We start from the raw sequence: 17324 nt of genomic DNA, 5'->3' as shown, positions 1-17324 counted from the left end.
AAAAAAAAAAAAAAAAAAAAAAAGACAAAAGAAAAGAAAAAGGCAGCCCAACTTCATTATGTTTTGTTTTGCCATCACATAGGTAATACGCTGACATCATAATAAGGCTTGAGGGAGGTATATCTCAGGAGTGTAAAAACCCATTCATGACATGAAATTCAAAAGGATCCACCTTTTCCATTCTTACCAGGAGCCCATGTCCTTAATATACAAGTGATTCACATAGGTAGTCATGTGTTACATATTTCTGTCAAGAATAAGCCACAAGTAAGAAAGTTATCTCCTAAGATCCCATATATATTTTTTCTGTCTAAAGACAGGTTGCCGGGGCTAGAGAACAATGATATCATCACAGCTCACTGCAACCTTAAACTCTTTGGCTCAAGCCATTCTCTTTCCTCAGCCTCCCAAGTAGCTGAGACTACAGGCACATGCTACTGTGCCCATTTAATTTTTATACAGACAGGGTCTCACTTATTTTCTTCAGACTGGTCTTGAACCTCTAGTCTCACGCAATCCTCCTGCTTCAGCATGACCAGCTGAGAGACAGGTTTTCTAATATACTTTAAGCCAACAAACTATTCGTTCAAATGAAATGTTACTTGGAAGCCCAATATTCCCAACAACTGAAAAGGCATAATAAAAGAGGTGGGTGATGGTAGGCAGACTGTCCTTCTACTCCTTGCTTGGAATTTTCTTCGTATGTCAACAAAAATATAACTCCACTGTCACAAAAAGGTTTATAGTCTGAAATTTTTGCCTTACTTAAAACACTAAGCAAAGAAATGTTTGCTGAAATGTTTTTAAGAGCTATTAAAGCTAATTAGCGGCTCGGTGCCTATAGCTCAACCGGCTAAGGCACCAGCCACGTACACCTAAGGTGGCAGGTTCGAATCCCCAGCCCGGACCCGCCAAAACAACAATGACGGCTGCAAGCAAAAAAAAAAATAGCCAGGCGTTGTGGTGGGCGCCTGTGGTCCCAGCTACTTGGGAGGCGGAGGCAGGAGACTCGCTTGAGCCCAGGAGCTGGAGGTTGCTATGAGCTGTAATGCCACGGCACTCTACCCAGGGGGACAGCTTGAGGCTTTGTCTTAAAAAAAAAAAAATAAATAAATAAATAATAAAGTTAATTAGCAAGAATAAAAAATCTGAGACACAGCACGTTCTAGGGAACCAGCATGAAAGTAAAGTGTGCATGTTTTAGGGATGAACATAGTTCATACCTCATGCCAGATTTGCTAAGTTAATACACCTTAATTTTAAACACCATAGGGACTCTTTCTAGGAACTCTCCAGCCTCTTCACTAAGAATGCAGACTTAAACCAAGTGGATATATCAAACCTACCTGCAATTTTGGGTGGACTGATTACTCACTCCAACACATTATAGACCACTATATGCTATAGTCTAGTGCTGGTGAACTTTGAATTAGTTACATTAAACTTTTAAAAATCTACTCTAGGCTGGGTGTGGTGGCTCACACCTATAATACCAGTGGCCTTGGGAGGCCAAAACATGAGGATGGCTTGAGGCCAGAAGTTCAAGACCAGCCTGGGCAACGCAGGAAGACTCTGTCTACAAAAAATTTAAAAATTAGCTGAGTATGATAGCGAATGCCTGTGGTCCTCCTAGCTACTCCTCACTACTCAGGAGGATCACCTGAATCCAGTGGGTTATGATTGCGCCACTGCACTCCAGCTTGGGTCACCTAGTGATACAAAAAATTTTTTAAAAGTCTACTCTATGTAAATCTTATAATCTCTTCATCAAAAATGCTTAAAACCTCTGATGTTTATTGGCATCAATAGGCAAGAGAGGCTCGGCGCCTGTAGCTCCAGCGGCTAAGGCACCAGCCACATACACCAGAGCTGGTGAGTTTGAATCTAGGCTGGGCCTGCCAACAACAATGACAACTACAAACAAAAAATAGTCAGCATTGTGGCAGGCACCTACAGTCCCAGCTACTTGGGAGGCCAAGGCAAAAGAATTGCTTAAGCCCAGGAGTTGAAGGTTGCTGTGAGCTGTGATGCCACAGCATTCTACCCAGGGTGACAGCTTGAGGCTCTGTCTCAGGGGGAGAAAAAAAAAAAAAAGGCAACAGAAAGTGCTCTCTACTCAGGTGCTCACATTAATTTTCACAACCAAACATGTTAGCATATGGAAGAGAGAATGGGTTACTTTACACTAACACAGTAGCTATAACAACAAGGCTACTTTTATTATTAAGTAATTTCCTCTTAGATTCATAGCTGGGAAGAAAAAAAAGGATAACATTTGTTATGTACACCTTCACATTGGTGTTTTTTGACAATACTGCTAAAAGAAAAGACTCCAAAGAACCACACACTACTCCCTGGAGCCTTTCATGAGGCTGCTGAGTCCTCAAGTTCATTGAGAGGGTAGCTCCAAGAGCAGTGGCTGCAGCAGCTGGGCACTTGCCTTGTTACACACCTGCTACAAAGGCTTCTACAGTTGACTGTACTTCAGAAGAAACTGAAAGATTTCTCAAATAATCACAAGATAATCCTGGCAGCAACAGACCACTTGACACCAAGCTGGATGAATATGAGTCTTGGCTTTCTGAAGTGGAGACCTCCCTGGAAGTAGAACAGGGAGAGCTGAAAGGTTGAGAGCACTGTTTCAGAGACACCTAAGCAGGAAACCCAACCTTAACATATCAAGCACTTTCCTAAAAGGAGGTTTTACTCATTAAAAATGAGAACATTAGATATTTTGAAATTTCCACCATTACTAGTAACCTCTGAAGATGCCTAAAGGGCATTTCTGCCTTTACTCTTACACAGGCATTTGATGACTTAGCATTTAGCTCACAGCTTTAAAAACAGACAATGCTGTTCTAAGTCTCATCTGTATTCTACCTACAATAGAAAGAAAATATTACTTACCACATAGAAAACCTTTAACAGTAATTGACTAGAAGCACTAGAAGAGGATTCTAAAGGATGACTCAAGGCCTCACTATCGATGTGAGGTCTAAAGCAGGTCTCAACCACTAAAAAAAAGGAGTTCCAGGGCGGTGCCTGTGGCTCAGTGGGTAGGGCACTAGCCCTATATACCGAGGGTGGCAGGTTCAAACCCAGCCCTAGCCAAACTACAACAAAAAATAGCCGGGCTTTGTGGCAGGCGCCTGTGGTCCCAGCTACTTGGGAAGCTGAGGCAGGAGAATCGCCTAAGCCTGGGAGTTGGAGGTTGCTGTGAGCTGTGTGACGCATCGGCACTCTACCGAAGGTGTGACAAAGTGAGACTCTGTCTCTTTAAAAAAAAAAAAAAAAAGAAAGAAAGAAAAAAAAAGGAGTTCCAATAAACTGGGTCATCTTAGGATCATCTAAAGTTTTGCTACACTGGGCCCCCAAATAAGTGATGTAGGCTTCATAAGCCTACATCAAGTACCCAGGATAATCAGCACTGGGCTTGCTTAAGTGGCAAGCCAATAATTATGACAAATGCCCTTAAACTTACTTTTCAGGTGATGAAGTTGGAAAAAAACCCCAAAAACTAACCCTAGCAAGACCACTAAAATTAAATATTGAAGAATTATTTTAAAAGAGAAGACTAAGAATGAACAAGATATATATAAGGGTGTGGGGGGGGACCCCCTAAAAAGAATAAGCCCAACAACTCAAGTTTGAAGTACTTATGTGAAGGATGCCCAATTAAGTGCCTCACAATAAATGTCAAAATATATCCTAATGAGAAAACAAAATATAAAATTTTCATAGCAATATTACTTTTGATGTATACAATTGGACTCCCTTAAAAATGAGTCTTGACCACTCAATGTGAAGACTAAATTTTTTTCTGGAGAAAGTGTGTACTCATACACAAGTAACATATTTCCCTTTCGGCAATTAAGATGTGATAACACTAAATTATTTAATACAGTATGAAGTATATAACCACATTAATTTTGTGTTTTCTAGATCTCTTGGTTTCAATGCAGCATAGGGAGTAACCATTTAAAGAAAGACACTATTTTGGTTTAGCTTACAACAGATCTCATTTCCCACCTGCCACTACCCCTCCCTCCCATGTATAAAACATATGCTCAGTACAATTATTACAGCCAAGACCAGATTAGGTAGGCGGTTAAGAAATTTGATTCAGTACCTCAGAGGCTCCTGTATAATAGCTCTCTCAGGTGTTGATGGAAACATCTCCCTCACAATGTTTAGAACTTTCTAATCCAGTTTTATTCTTCTGTGTGACCCTAAAACAGTGTTTGTTAGCATGCTACTTTACCTTCTGGTACAAGAGATGAACAGTGGATACTATTATCAACAATTAAGTTCTAGAAGATGCTACTTTCATGGGAAAACTTCAAACTAGGGATTAAGCCCACACACATCACAAAGAAAACCATCATCCTCAGATTGACTTTGCTCAATGACCCTATTCTGCTGACTGACAGTTTAAGTAGGTACCAGGTACAAAAAGTCTAGCACACACAACTGGGAATGGATCTGCTAGGTTGTTTTCAAATTTTTCTATTGTGTTTGCTCCTTTTTCTATTGTGTTTTGCCATAGGAGCACTTCATAAATTTAGAATAAACAACATCTCTGGTCGTGAGGATTGTTTATCTGGGGATTGCTTTGTTACATTTGAACATACATACTAGGATACCCCATCCTACTTCTTATCATGCCAAATGTAACAGGTTCATCATACTCAGCCTAGATAATGAGCTGTAAAGATAGCCATACTTATTCAGGAACTCTTTACAAACTGGGTATCAGAGGATCCTTGGGAGTGATGAGCAAGAAGTAGATAAAAAGTAATCTAAAGTCAACACAAAGCTAATAAATATTTCAGTCCATACAACCTATCATTGTTAAGGACTACTGCCTAAGAATTATAGGCAACTAAAGGATTCAGTGAGAACATAAAACCAAAAAGCCCTTACAATTAAGAAACAGATTTTTAAAAATAGATCTAAGGAGAAAGAACAAAGAATGTGTGCACATATGGTTCTTATTAACAGATGTTTTGAAATTATTACAGCCGATGCTACTGCACAATTATCTTAGAGCTTTGCTGCCCAATACAACTTTCCGTGATAAAACAGCCAATAGCTGCACCTGAAAATGTGGAGCTTATGTAACTGAAGAACAGAATTTCAAATTTTACTTAGCTCTAGTTTATTAAGTTTAAATAACCACCTGTCTAGTGGATATTGTTCTGAACAGGTAAGTTCTAGAAGATGCTACTTTCATGGGAAAATTTCAAACTTCTAGGGATCAAGCCCACACAGAGACAAAAAACTATCATCCTTAGAATGACTTTGCTCAAGGTAACAGATCACTTTGCAAGCTGACAAAGCTAAACAGTAAATGGACAAAAGGCAACAACAAAACTCTGTAGCAATTAAGTCCTGAACAGACTTGAAATACACACAAGATAAAGATAAGGCAAGGTTAGAGCAGAGCATTCCAAAGGGTTTGTTATGTTGGCTCCTCTGCAAGTCTGTCAGGTGGAGGCACTTCAAACCACACAGTGACTGGGTATGGCCTGGGCAGGTTGACCATCCTTTTAACTCAGTATGCCATACAAGTTATTTTCTACTCCTGTCTCATGTTAAGAAAATGGATGGCAAAATCCCTGCTTCAGTAGCCTGTGATAAAATGCTTGATTTAAGTGGGCATGGGTGACTGTGGAATGAAAAGAAAAAATATCTGTTGTTTCTTGGGCCTTACCAGTATATGAGCAACTCCACTTGGAAAAGCTTTCTTAGGGTTTATCTGAAGAATGCCCAGCCTCTAGAGAGTAGCCTACCATTTACCTAGATTTCACAGTTTATACACATTTCTCTACACACTTCTTTAACTCTAACATGAGTTAACTATCATAACCCCTCCCCAGAGGGGGGGGGTAGGGAGTGAATCAAAGGAGAGCAGGAGAAACCCCAAACTGGAAAAGTATGAAATAAGACCAGGTTGGGTAAAGAGATGAACACTTAGATTGGCAGTTACTATTAATTTTTTCTACTCAACTATCCTCTGTAACAAGTGCAAAAAAACATTTGTCCCACTTAAAAATTGTTCTACACCGCTTTCTAATCTTTTTGACTCTCCTAGAAAAATTCTAAATTTGACCAAAGTAAAAATACCAAGTCCCTAAAACCTTGTTTACTCATTAACAGGCTATTTATTCACATTGTGCTTATACAACGTATTTTTCTGCTACTAACACAAGCAGTGAAGTACCATTAAACCCTAATTTATGCATGCCAAGAAGATATACATTTTAAATTCTGTGTACTTCAATGATAGTAGTTTCGTTCATCTTTGTGGTCAAAGAGTATCAAACCTCCATTAATGTGCTGTTGAAACTGCTTACCTCACAGTATCTTTACATTACCCAATATTAAAACTAAGATAGTTTTTCTCCATAATCAGGGTCAATAACCTCCCATTTCTATTGACAACAGTAAAACATGAGGAAAGAGCACTAGGCAAATTCATAATGAGCATTTTTCATACTTAAGGCCTAACACTGGACAGGTGTGGTGGCTTGTAATCCCATTGGGAGCCCAAGGCAGGAGGATTACTTGAACTCAGGGGTTCCAGACCAGCCAGAGTAACAGTGAGACCCTGTCTTGACTAAAAATAGAAAAATTAGCCAGTCATTGTGATGGGTGCCTGTAGTCCCAGCTACTTAGGAGGCTGAAGCAAAAAATCGCTTAAGCCCAAGAGTTAGAGGTTGTTGTGAGCTGTGACTTCATAGCACTCTAGTTCTTACAAAGCTCCTACGTGAACAAACAGAATCAACTAATGTCAAACAGGTAAACATTAAGAGTCCATTTACACAAATTCATTAATTGAATTCTTTTTCCATACTTATAGCACAGTAAAAGGTATATGATAATAATCAATTCAACCTGATTTCATCACCAGATCCACTAGTAGAAGCAACTACTAGAAGCAAATTTAGATTTCTTTAAAAATATTTTCCAGGCCAGGTGTGGTGGCTCACACCTGTAATCCCAGCATTCTGGGAAGCTGAAGTGGGAGGATACCCTACGCATAGGAGTTCGAGACCAATCTGAGTTAAGAGCAAGACCCTATCTCTACTAAAAATACTTCTCCACAATTAGGCTCACATTAATCTGAGATGCTGACATTACTTTTGTTAAGGTATTTTTACAGTACTTACATGACATAATACACATATTTTTCCCCCTCCCTGGGCGTCGGGACCAATGATCACCAGCTGCCCAGGTACCAAAAAATTATGCTTCTAAAATCTCTTGATGTCGATTCCACACGAAGAGCAGTTGAGTTGCCCCACGTGTGCCACTCACGACAGCAGCCCTTTTTATAATACACATATTCTAAAGAAAAGTTTTGAAAGAAAAAAATTATGGGCTCGGTGCCCATAGCTCAGTGGTTAGAGCACCAGCCACATACACCAGACTGGCAGGTTCGAACCTGGCCTGGGCCAATGGATGGGCGTTGTGGTAGGAGCCTGTAGTCCCAGCTACTTGGGAGGCTGAGGCAAGAGAATTGCTTAAGCCCAAGAGTTTAAGGTTGCTGTGAGCTGTGATGCCACGCCACAGTACTCTACCAAGGGCAACACAGTGCAACTCTGTCTCAAAAAAAAAGAAAGAAAGAAAAAATCATGTAAGCAACTTCTGTAAGTTTCCAGATAACTTAATGAAATGACCTGCCTCAAACTTCAGATTGTTACTGGATTTAAAACCTAACCCTAAAACCAAATTCTGGAGCTCAGACGACCTGCACAGAAATTCTATTGGGGTACTGGAGAATAACCCAGTTCAAAAGGCATTCATACAGTTATACACTTTGCAATTCTATGTGCCAAAAAATTTCCATGAAGCTCAACATTTGAAGTCCTTTTGTTTCCAAGTAGTATTGTTGATCCACAGAAAATCTCAGTCAGGACTTCAGTGTCTGGTAGAACAAACTGTTACTGATATAACACATTTCTGGAATGTGGAATTTTCTCTTGCCATTTTTACTAATTCTAGTCAAGAAAACTTTAGGACTTAGCTATCTTTCTGGATTCAGAATTTCTCAGATTTTAGAACAGTAATGTAGTACATGCATTTCACATCTATTATGTAACTCTCCAAGAGAATATGAGTCAGCACCATGTAATCACAATATTTCTGCAGCAAAATTTAGGAATATTAATAAGTGGGATAAGTAAAGATAAAAATAGGCTTAAATCAGCACAGATTCAGGTCAAGTTTTTTCATTCCCCAAATTAGTTTAGGTCCTATCAAGTATAATTATTTAAGGGGTTTTTGGATTCCAGAATTATATGGATAAGGGATTGTAGACCTGTAGCTTCATAGCGAAGAATCAATTACAAGAATTTTGTTTAATATAATATACTTCGTATCTAAGCATTAACAAATATAAGATTCATTCTTTCTGGCTGTCAGAACCTGTAGAATAATAAGCATTTTCAGTATATCCTATCTGCTCCCATCTCCCACACCCTTACAAAAAGGGAGTCACTATGGACTCAGTCCTACAATATTATTCTTTATCCCAAAGACTACTTCTCCCTCTTGTAGCAGAAATCATCCATTAATACCAGCTCATTGATATCAGTTGCAAGTCTCTAAGAGGGAATACAACTAGAACTAGAATAAGAGACTTAACTAGTCTTCCTCTAAAGATGAAGCCTTTTCTTAAATTTCCACTGTAGAATCTATTCATCACTATGATGGTAACTACACCCTACCCCAGCCCCCAAAAAGTTCTAAGCCAACTTGGGAGAAAAACATCAGATTTATTGGAAGCGGAACTGAGATGTTAACAACCTTGCTTCTCTTTAACCTGCAAACAAACTGGTTAAAATGCAGATTCTGATTCAGGTGAAGGTGGGGCTAATTTCTGTTCTACAAGACAATGGTAATTCAGCAACTCATCCAAACAAAGACTATGCTGCATCAACAAAGATGGTAATATACACCCCAAAGAAATCATGTCAGTTTAGGACTAAAAGAACTACTCTAGTCCAGCTTTATTTTATAGGCAGGCTTCAAAATATAAGCAATTTACTCAAATTTACATAGGTAGGAAAAAGACTATATGAGAAACACTTCTGTCACCATTCTAAGTCAGAACCTTCAAAGAAATCTATTTAAATGACTTTTCCTTCTCTTTAGTAGCCATAAAACCCAAGTCTAAAATTCTAATTTGTATTAACATCAAATGTATTTAAAAGGATTGCTTTTGGACTTAAGAGTTCAAGACTAGCCTGAGCAAGTGAGATGCTGTCTCTATTAAAAATAGAAAAATTAGCTGGGCCTTGCAGCAGGGACCTGTGGTCCCAGCTACTTGGGTGGCTAAGGCAAGAAAATTGTTTGAATCCAGGAATTTAAAGTTGCTGTGAGCTATGAAGCCACAGCACCCTAGCCTGGGGCAACAGAATAAGATTCTCTCTCTCTCTAAAAAAATAATAAGAATAATAATAATAAATAAAATAATATTTTTTTTAAAAGATTGCTTTAATGTACTTTAATTACACAAAGCAAACATTTTTATTCAATAGAATCTGTTTAACAAGATCAGATTAAAGAAATGCTAAACTGATACCATATGCTTTTCTGAATTTTCAGGAAAACTTATGCTACTTTCCCTTTAAGTCTCTGGCCAAGTTAAAAATATCCAAATTTCCAACACCAAGAAGTTTAGATATTATAATTTTTTAAAAAATGAACCAACCTCAGAAACAGCAGCTCAGCTCAAACTCAAAATTTACTGAGGAATTACATATTCCATAGGGGTTCAATTCTAAAGTTAAATCCCTACATAGAAAAATCAAGTACAATCCAAACTATGGTGGCATACTGGGATATATATATATCATCTTTCAGTAAGTCCTCTAAAAACAGTCATTTTCCCTCAATAGCTGAGTATTTTATAAAATCATCTTATGAAAGAGAATATAAATTCTAGAAAATTACATTGGCTCTGCCAAGATGTTCATAACTAGAAAAACAAGAACTAAGAATTATCTTTCATATCCTATGCTTGAGGATATAACTTCACTGAGTGGAATGAAAGTAGAATCTTTTGCTGTGTTTAAAAATGTCTAATTTCTGATCAAGCCCCAGTACTCAAATCCACTAAGTTAAATGGTTAAATGATGTGATAAACTACAACTTACCGGTAAAATCCAAAAATCTCTCTCCAACATATATATTGAAACCTAAACTAATATTTCCTAAAACTAATGCAGTAGTATGTACTAAAATACAGTCGTATTTGTTATGTGTTCAAGATAAAGTCACTGCATATAACTAAATCAGTCAAGTCAATGACTGTCGAGTCTCTATTTCAAAACATTAAAGGGCTTTAAAGGTCACTGCACTTAAAGAGGTATTTTTGAAAAATACTAAGCAACACAGTACTCTACTTCAATTTTACAAGACCCTCATGGATGTGAAAATACTTACATGGACAAGTTGGGAGATGGAACCCCCCTATCATCAGCTAGGTTCCCAAGGTGGCTCAGCGTTGAAGTCAAACTGCTCTCTATACAGCACTTCTCCTAGGCCCTCTGGGTAGTTGTATACTTGGTCAGAAAGTTCGCCCTAAAGGAGAAAACAAAATAGTGGATAGTCTTTTGATGGACTTAAAGATAAACTGTAGAATAAGTGTTAGTTTTAATAGTGTTTCATTAAATTCACATTACATAATGAGGTTTTCAAAGGGCTTACCATTATGATAAGTACGCTGTTACAGTAAGCATGTCCAAGCTGCTGTATTGCAAAATTCACAGAACTTGCTGTCAAAGCCACCTTATCAAGTTGTTTTTATGTTCCCAGCCTTTATTTAATTTCATTTTTGCTTTGTATTTCTCCTCTAAAACCTAAATTTACAAGTGACCTAAAATGTAAAAATTTCCAATACACTCACCAACCTGGTGTATAATGCAAGATTGGTATGTCTAATGTTCTAGCATGGTCTACAAGTAATCTAGATAGAACTACCCAGAATACCCCTATATTCCTAAATTCTTCTTTGCTTATATAAAATTCCACTGAAACAGCAAAAAGATAAGCCATAGACTTTATAATTTAGTCAATACATTATCTGAAATAACTTTGGAAAACTACCTTATAAAATTAAGCAAGTAACCTCTTAAGTTTTATCAACTCATATCTAGTTAGACCTACTGTACTCTATTATCACCAGGAACAGATAAATGTCAAAGTACTTGGTATACTACACAAAATTCTAAGTGTTAGAAATGGCTACTACTATAATGCTTTGACTGGATGGACCTACTTGCACCTGAGCTACAATGCCATACCTCCATTCCCATTTGTAATTCAGCAGTTCCTGAAGAACATAACTTAATAGTATTTGGTAGAAAGGGGTGATAAGAAACAAAATTTTACAAAACTAGAAATACCTAAAGCTTCCCTCATCTTATATAGGATTCAAGGCATCCTTAAGTGAGGTAAAATGTTCCTTTATCTAGTAGGGGAAACTGACCACACTCTTAAGGACACCTAAAGAAGATGAGGAAAGAACCCAAACCAACATGCAACAATCATTATAACCTTACATTAGATTCCAAATAACGTACCACTCCATAACAAACGTTCCAATTCTTCCCCCACCAAAATGATTTTTTAAATAAATTAAAAGCCGAGTCATGATAGGGACAGTTCATTCCCATTCATTGTAAAGAACAGGATAACTATCCTGGATGAGACATTATTCATCTCTTTGCTGCTACATACTTACAGCTATTTTGCTGCTTAATGTAACCCAAGCACAGTGATATGAAACATTAAGGATTTCAAACTTCAGACATTCATCAGTGAGATCTCTATAACATTTCCATTTAACAAAAAGATACTAGTAGAGAATGGAGGCCCCCCAAATTTGAAAGGCACATTTTGACAGAAAAAATGAATAAATAAAAGGTATTAGGGTAAGCAGCACATAAATAGGTAATGTATTGGCTAAATTATAAACTCTATTGCTTATCTTTTTGCTATTTGAGTGGAATTTTTATAAAAGCAAAGAAGAAATTTGATGAGCAGGGGTGTTCTGGGTAGTTCTATCTAGATTACTTCTAGATCATGCTAGAACATTAGACATCAATTAGACAGCCTACATGAAATCTGGACATTTAAGATAAAAAAGCAAGAAGGAAGGTTGGTTAATGGAAATGTGGAGAAAAGGAAGTGTGGAAAAAGGCAAATTATGCTCCATTTAGAATAATGTGTGAACATTTTAATTAAGTTCCTTAGAAATCATTTGGAGAATTTCTCTATAACACAGGGAGGACTAGACTGAGTCAGTAGGCCAGGAAGACGGGAAAAAAAAATTTTTACAGTAACTTCCCCCAAATTGTCAGTATTTCTCTGAACACACATTGCCTTTACTGAAGATTTTTTGAGTTGCTTTGTGGTACTTTCTAAAAACCCCAAACCTGTCTAATCAATCATAAGAACAACAACAAAGCTAAGTTGGAGAAAGAAGGGTATTCTAATTCTACAAGATACCTAGCCAGTATTCCATACTGTTGTGGGTCATGAAAAACAAGGGAAGACTGAGAAACCGTCACAGACCAAACTGAAGGAAACAAGACAACTAAATATAATGTGATGCCTTGGACTGGAATCTGGAACAGAAAAGGGGCATTAAAAAACGTTGAAATCCACCCAAGTCTGCAATTTAGCAGAAACCAATATCAGTTTCTTGGTTTTGACAAATGTACTATGATATGGTAAGACCTTAATAATATGGTGAGAAGCATGCAGGAGTTCTATCACTGCAACTTTTCTGTGAAACTAAAATATTCCAAATCAAATTTATTTTTAAAAAAGCAGGCAAAGTATTCACATAATTGACTACAACTCAAGCAATATAAAGGAACAATCCACAAATAAATCCAACATGAACGAATATAAAAATTGTGCTAAGCTGAAGAAGCCTTTTACACAAAAGAAGGCATACTGTATGATTCCATTTATATGAAAGTTGTAAAAGAGGCAAAAGTAATGTATGAGTTTGTAAAAAAAATCAGAATGGCGGTTGCCTCTGTGGAGAATAGGAGACAATCTGAACTGACAAGAAAAAACTCTGGGGACATCATCTTAATAAGGGTTACACGGATTAATTTTTGTCAGATTTTAACAAATGGTATACTTAATGTCTAGTGTTACATAAATTTTAGTCCCCCCCAATTTAAAAAATAGTCAACAGTACTGGGCTAAATTTAATGATATATGCACAGACTAAGAATGGAGAGGTGAAGCGGTCTGCTGCCTCCACTTACTTTGATAATGTATCAAAAAATAACACAGAGCAAGTACAGTAAATGTTAACTGTAGAATCTCGATGAAGGTACAACCACCTTCAACGTTTGAAAATCTACATAACACCTTAGGGGAGAAAGGCATTAATCACTTGATTTCATTTATTTATAATCATTTACTTAGGAGTCGGTCTTCCCTACTTAACGTAAAACTCCTCAGGGCTTATCTTTATGACCAGCATCTGCAGGTTCTATATACGGAAAAGAAACTGAAGAATTATTAAGGCCTTTCCAGACTATCTATCATTAGCCATACTTCCACCAGACTAGTCCACACATAAATTATCTGAGTCCTTAGATTCCCACCTAAGCTGGGGGATTCAAGATGGAAACACGACGAAACACAGAATTTTAACGTATCCAAGATCCTGTTAAATCTGCTGAAATATCATGGGGCTGTAGAAACTGTCCCTGACCTTTTCAGGTTTCTGAACCAGCAGCTTTGTCTGAGAAACACCAATATATACACACACTGTAAGGGTTACAACACGTCAGCAACTATTAATTGTCGGCAACCTAGACAGTACTCAGTAAGCCAACCCGGCCTGCTGTTCTTTCTGCCCAGGAACCGTGGCGCGGACGGGAAAACGAAGCCATGGTGACTAATCCTAAGGCTCCAGGAGGTGACCGGGGTGAGTGAAGGCGACTCGGCCCAATCACGAGCGCCGCAAGGGCGGGGCAGCAGCCCCGAGGCTTCCAGAAGGGGCCAAAAGCCTCTCGCTCGCTACCTGACACCGGGGCTTCCCCGCCGCCAGGCCTCGGGTGGCGTCAACTTTCCTCCACCAGAGGGTAATCGCGTTCCCCGCAACCCCCTTTCCCCAAGAATCTGACTTCCTCCGCAGCTGTCACCACTGGCCGGCGCCCAGCCCGCCCCGCTCCATTCATAACTCAGGACCCCGGCCGTTGTAGCCCACGGCGCGTCCCGCCCACCCGGCTCCCGGAGGCGAAGGCGGCGGCGCCCGGCCGGGTTGGGGCTGCGGGACCCTTGCCCCTCAGCCGGCCCCCTCCCCGGAAACAGCAATGCACCACGGGAGAGGGGTGGGGGCCGCGACCCCCAAAGGCGAGCCCCCTCGCGCGCCCCCACACGCACACGCCCCCTAGCCTAGACCGCGGCGTCTCTGGCTCGCCTAGAGTCCGGAGACCGCCTGGAGGTGCCGAGACACAGCCCGCCGTCCCAGCCCCACCGGCGGCGGCACCACAGCCGCCACACACGCCGCCGTCCGCCATGTTCGAGGCGGTCGGCCCCGGGCGCTGCGGGGACGCCCGAGGGCGGCGGGGCCCAGCCTGAGGCACCCGCCACCCCCGAGGCCAGCCCCGTGCCCCAGCCCCTCTCGCGCCGCCCCGCGCCCCTAGACTCGGTACTCACGTGAGATAACGGCCCAAAGAGTCGGGTAAAGCGTCTTCTCTTTTTCGGCGGAATTTTTAAAGAGGGATGTGGTTACCTTGAGCAGAAATACCCAAGGCGGCCTGGGCCATAGGCTGCGGGAACGACGTGGGGGTAAAAGCGCGGCACCGACACCAGCTGTGCAGCAGTGGCGGCGGCGGCCGGAGGAGAGAAATAGAACAGCGCGGGCAAAAGAAGGAAGGCACGGGTTGGGTGGGGAGAGGATTCGGCCTCGTCACACCGCAGAGCAGCAGAGCGAGAAAGGATGAGAAGAGGCAGAGAAGGAGACAGTAGAAGATAAAAAGGAGACGCTGCAGCCCAAAGGAGAGCCAGAGAGTGTGGGAAGGTGGTGCCGGCGACGCCAGTATTTATACCGAGGGGCGTGGTCCTGTGACGTCACAGCCGGCCGGGCAGCCGCGCGAGCGGGGCGGAGCCCGGCTGCCGCCCCGCGAGAAGGGAGGGGGCGGAAGAGGAAGGAGCACTGGACTCAGGCTGCAAAAGGGGAGGAGCGGCGCGCGCCGGGGTCTTGCAGGTGCAGACTGGCCGGCCGCTTCCCGCCCTCCCGCCACCCGCTGCCTCCGGGCTGGCGGAGGGCTGGCTTCGCGGACGTGGGCGGGGGAACGGGAAGGCGGTTCGACCCAACGTGCCGCCCACCCCGCGCCCCGGCCCCACTGGGCGCCTGCGCTCCTGCTGCGGCTGGCCCAGCCGCACTGTTAGGTGCTCCCAGCTTGGAGCTGGCTTGTCTCCCATGGGGGTCCTAGGCCAGAGGCGGCGCGACGTCTGAGCTGCCTCAAGTGAATGTAGGGGAAGCCTCTGAGCGCCATGGCTGAAGCTTTCCCGGTCTAGATCTGCCCGCTTTGTGAGGACGTCAGTCTACACCCGGGGACTGCCCTACCAAGCTCAGGCGCCAGGCGCCGCGGGATGTGGCTCTCCTTTATGGAAGCGAGGTGCTCGTGGCCAGGAAAGATCGGCCACCCCTCACAGTGGCTTGAGACCGCGTGTCCTCAGTGCTCGTACGTTGCAACATGGAACAGTAGGAATTTTTAAGAGGAGTGTGACTCTTCATATCTTCATTTTAAAAAAGGTTAATGCAGTTAGCACCAGTGTTGGGGAGTGAGTGACTGATATTTCAAGCGCACTTTAATCCGTTAGGTCTCGTTTTCACGGTCATTTTAATTTTTCTACTCCATAGCAAACTTTTTTTTTTCTTCTTTGTAGAGACAGAGTTACACTTTATCGCCCTCGGTAGAGTGCCATGGCGTCACACAGCTCACAACAACCTCCAACTCCTTAGGCGATTCTCTTGCCTCAGCCTCCCGAGTAGCTGCGACTACAGGCGCCCGCCACAACGCCGGGCTATTTTGTTGTTGTTGTTGCAATTTGGCCTGGGCCGAGCCGGCGCCCTCCCCACTGAGCCACTCGCACCGCCCCCATAGCGAATTTTTTACTAGCGGGTATAGGATGACCTACATAGCATTTAACTTGTTCTCACCTTTTTTGGATATCTTAGCACTGATGATCAGACACCGTGAGTCCTTGCAGTGCCAATGCTTTGCAACTCAGACTAAGAGCACAAATTAAATAGGTGTTGACACATCCCTCCAATGTTAAGATTTTCGTGATTAAGGCCCTTTACCCTTTCACTCCTTGCGAGCATTACTGTGTAGATCAATAAATCATCAAAAGAGAAAGGAAGAGAGAGCCCTTCTAAGTGGAAAGGCTGGATGCCCGTTGACGCTGTAATGTTGTCTCTCAGATGAGAGAGTATTAGGTAGAAATCAGAGGCTGTGGACTCATTCCTCACTTTGCTTTTCCGTAATTTGCTCTGCTATATTTTGGTTCTTTCTTAAAAGTTCTTTTCATTGAAAACGTTTAAAAGCGCAACAGTTTCACTAGTATTTCCGGGTAGGGGGAGGAAGGAAATGAGTGGATGTTCTGGTTCCAACGTAATTCATGGTTGCAAATGAGTTTGAAAAAGTAGATCAGGGTGAGATCAAGAAGGATTAGAATTGGACTTTATTCTGGAACCATTTTAGCAGGAACAAGATATACTCAAAGATACTTTTGGTTTTTTGTTTTTATTAAATCATAACTGTACATTGATGCATTTATGGGGTTCGGTGTACTGATTTGATATACAACGTGAAATGCTTACATTGAACTGATTAACACATCCATCACAATTATATACTCTTTTCTTAATAGTTTTGAAAGGTACCATTGCATCATGCCACTGGCATCAATGGATGGAATTGAAAAGAGAAAGTTTGGAAGTGAAGAAAATGCTTATGGCTGTTGAAAAGAGTACCAAGGAACTGAGAATGAATGGAGGGAAAAGGGGTAGAGAGATCAGAGGTAATCTTGACTTGCTGGGGAGATGAAAAGGTGTTGTTTGATTTGAGGATATCAAGGTTATCAACAGGGAGAATTCAATGAACAGTAGTAAAAATAAAAGGATTTGGTTTGGAGGGAATAAAATGAGGCTGCTTTGAACCTAAAGGGTTTGAACTGCTGATGATATACCCAGATAAAGATGGTCCAAAGACCTCTGGAAATGGCGATATGCAGTTCCCTTTGGGTGTGAATTTAGGAGCCTTTTCCACACA

At 41.2% G+C, this 17324-nt stretch overlaps 1 protein-coding gene, 1 non-coding gene and 1 pseudogene across 4 annotated transcripts in view; all 3 read right to left on the bottom strand.

Moving 5' to 3' along the window:
• Positions 1-15176, bottom strand: part of AZIN1 (antizyme inhibitor 1) — a 37963-nt gene extending 22787 nt beyond the window's left edge. Inside the window, exons 1-3 of one of the 3 annotated variants that reach the window (NM_001291492.1) lie at positions 14701-15176; positions 10453-10590; positions 2453-2598 (exon numbers count right to left, since the gene is read on the bottom strand). The gene's annotated coding sequence lies outside the window, so the exon portion shown is untranslated. The remainder of the gene's footprint in view (positions 1-2452; positions 2599-10452; positions 10591-14700) is intronic. The other 2 variants (NM_001301729.1, XM_023516926.1) reach the window with 2 other exon arrangements.
• Positions 73-168, bottom strand: LOC111728080 (annotated as a pseudogene).
• On the bottom strand, positions 7203-7336 carry LOC111728066. The gene has a single exon (XR_002775474.1). It is a non-coding gene; the product is annotated as a U11 spliceosomal RNA (small nuclear RNA).
• Positions 15177-17324: the final 2148 nt, after the last annotated feature.

The sequence above is a fragment of the Otolemur garnettii genome, unplaced genomic scaffold, assembly GCF_000181295.1.
Source record: "Otolemur garnettii isolate 467f Iridium unplaced genomic scaffold, OtoGar3 scaffold00004, whole genome shotgun sequence".
Taxonomy (NCBI): Eukaryota; Metazoa; Chordata; class Mammalia; order Primates; family Galagidae; genus Otolemur; species Otolemur garnettii.
Note: the sequence above shows the minus strand (reverse complement) of the source record. Positions and strands in the feature narration are given on the sequence as shown.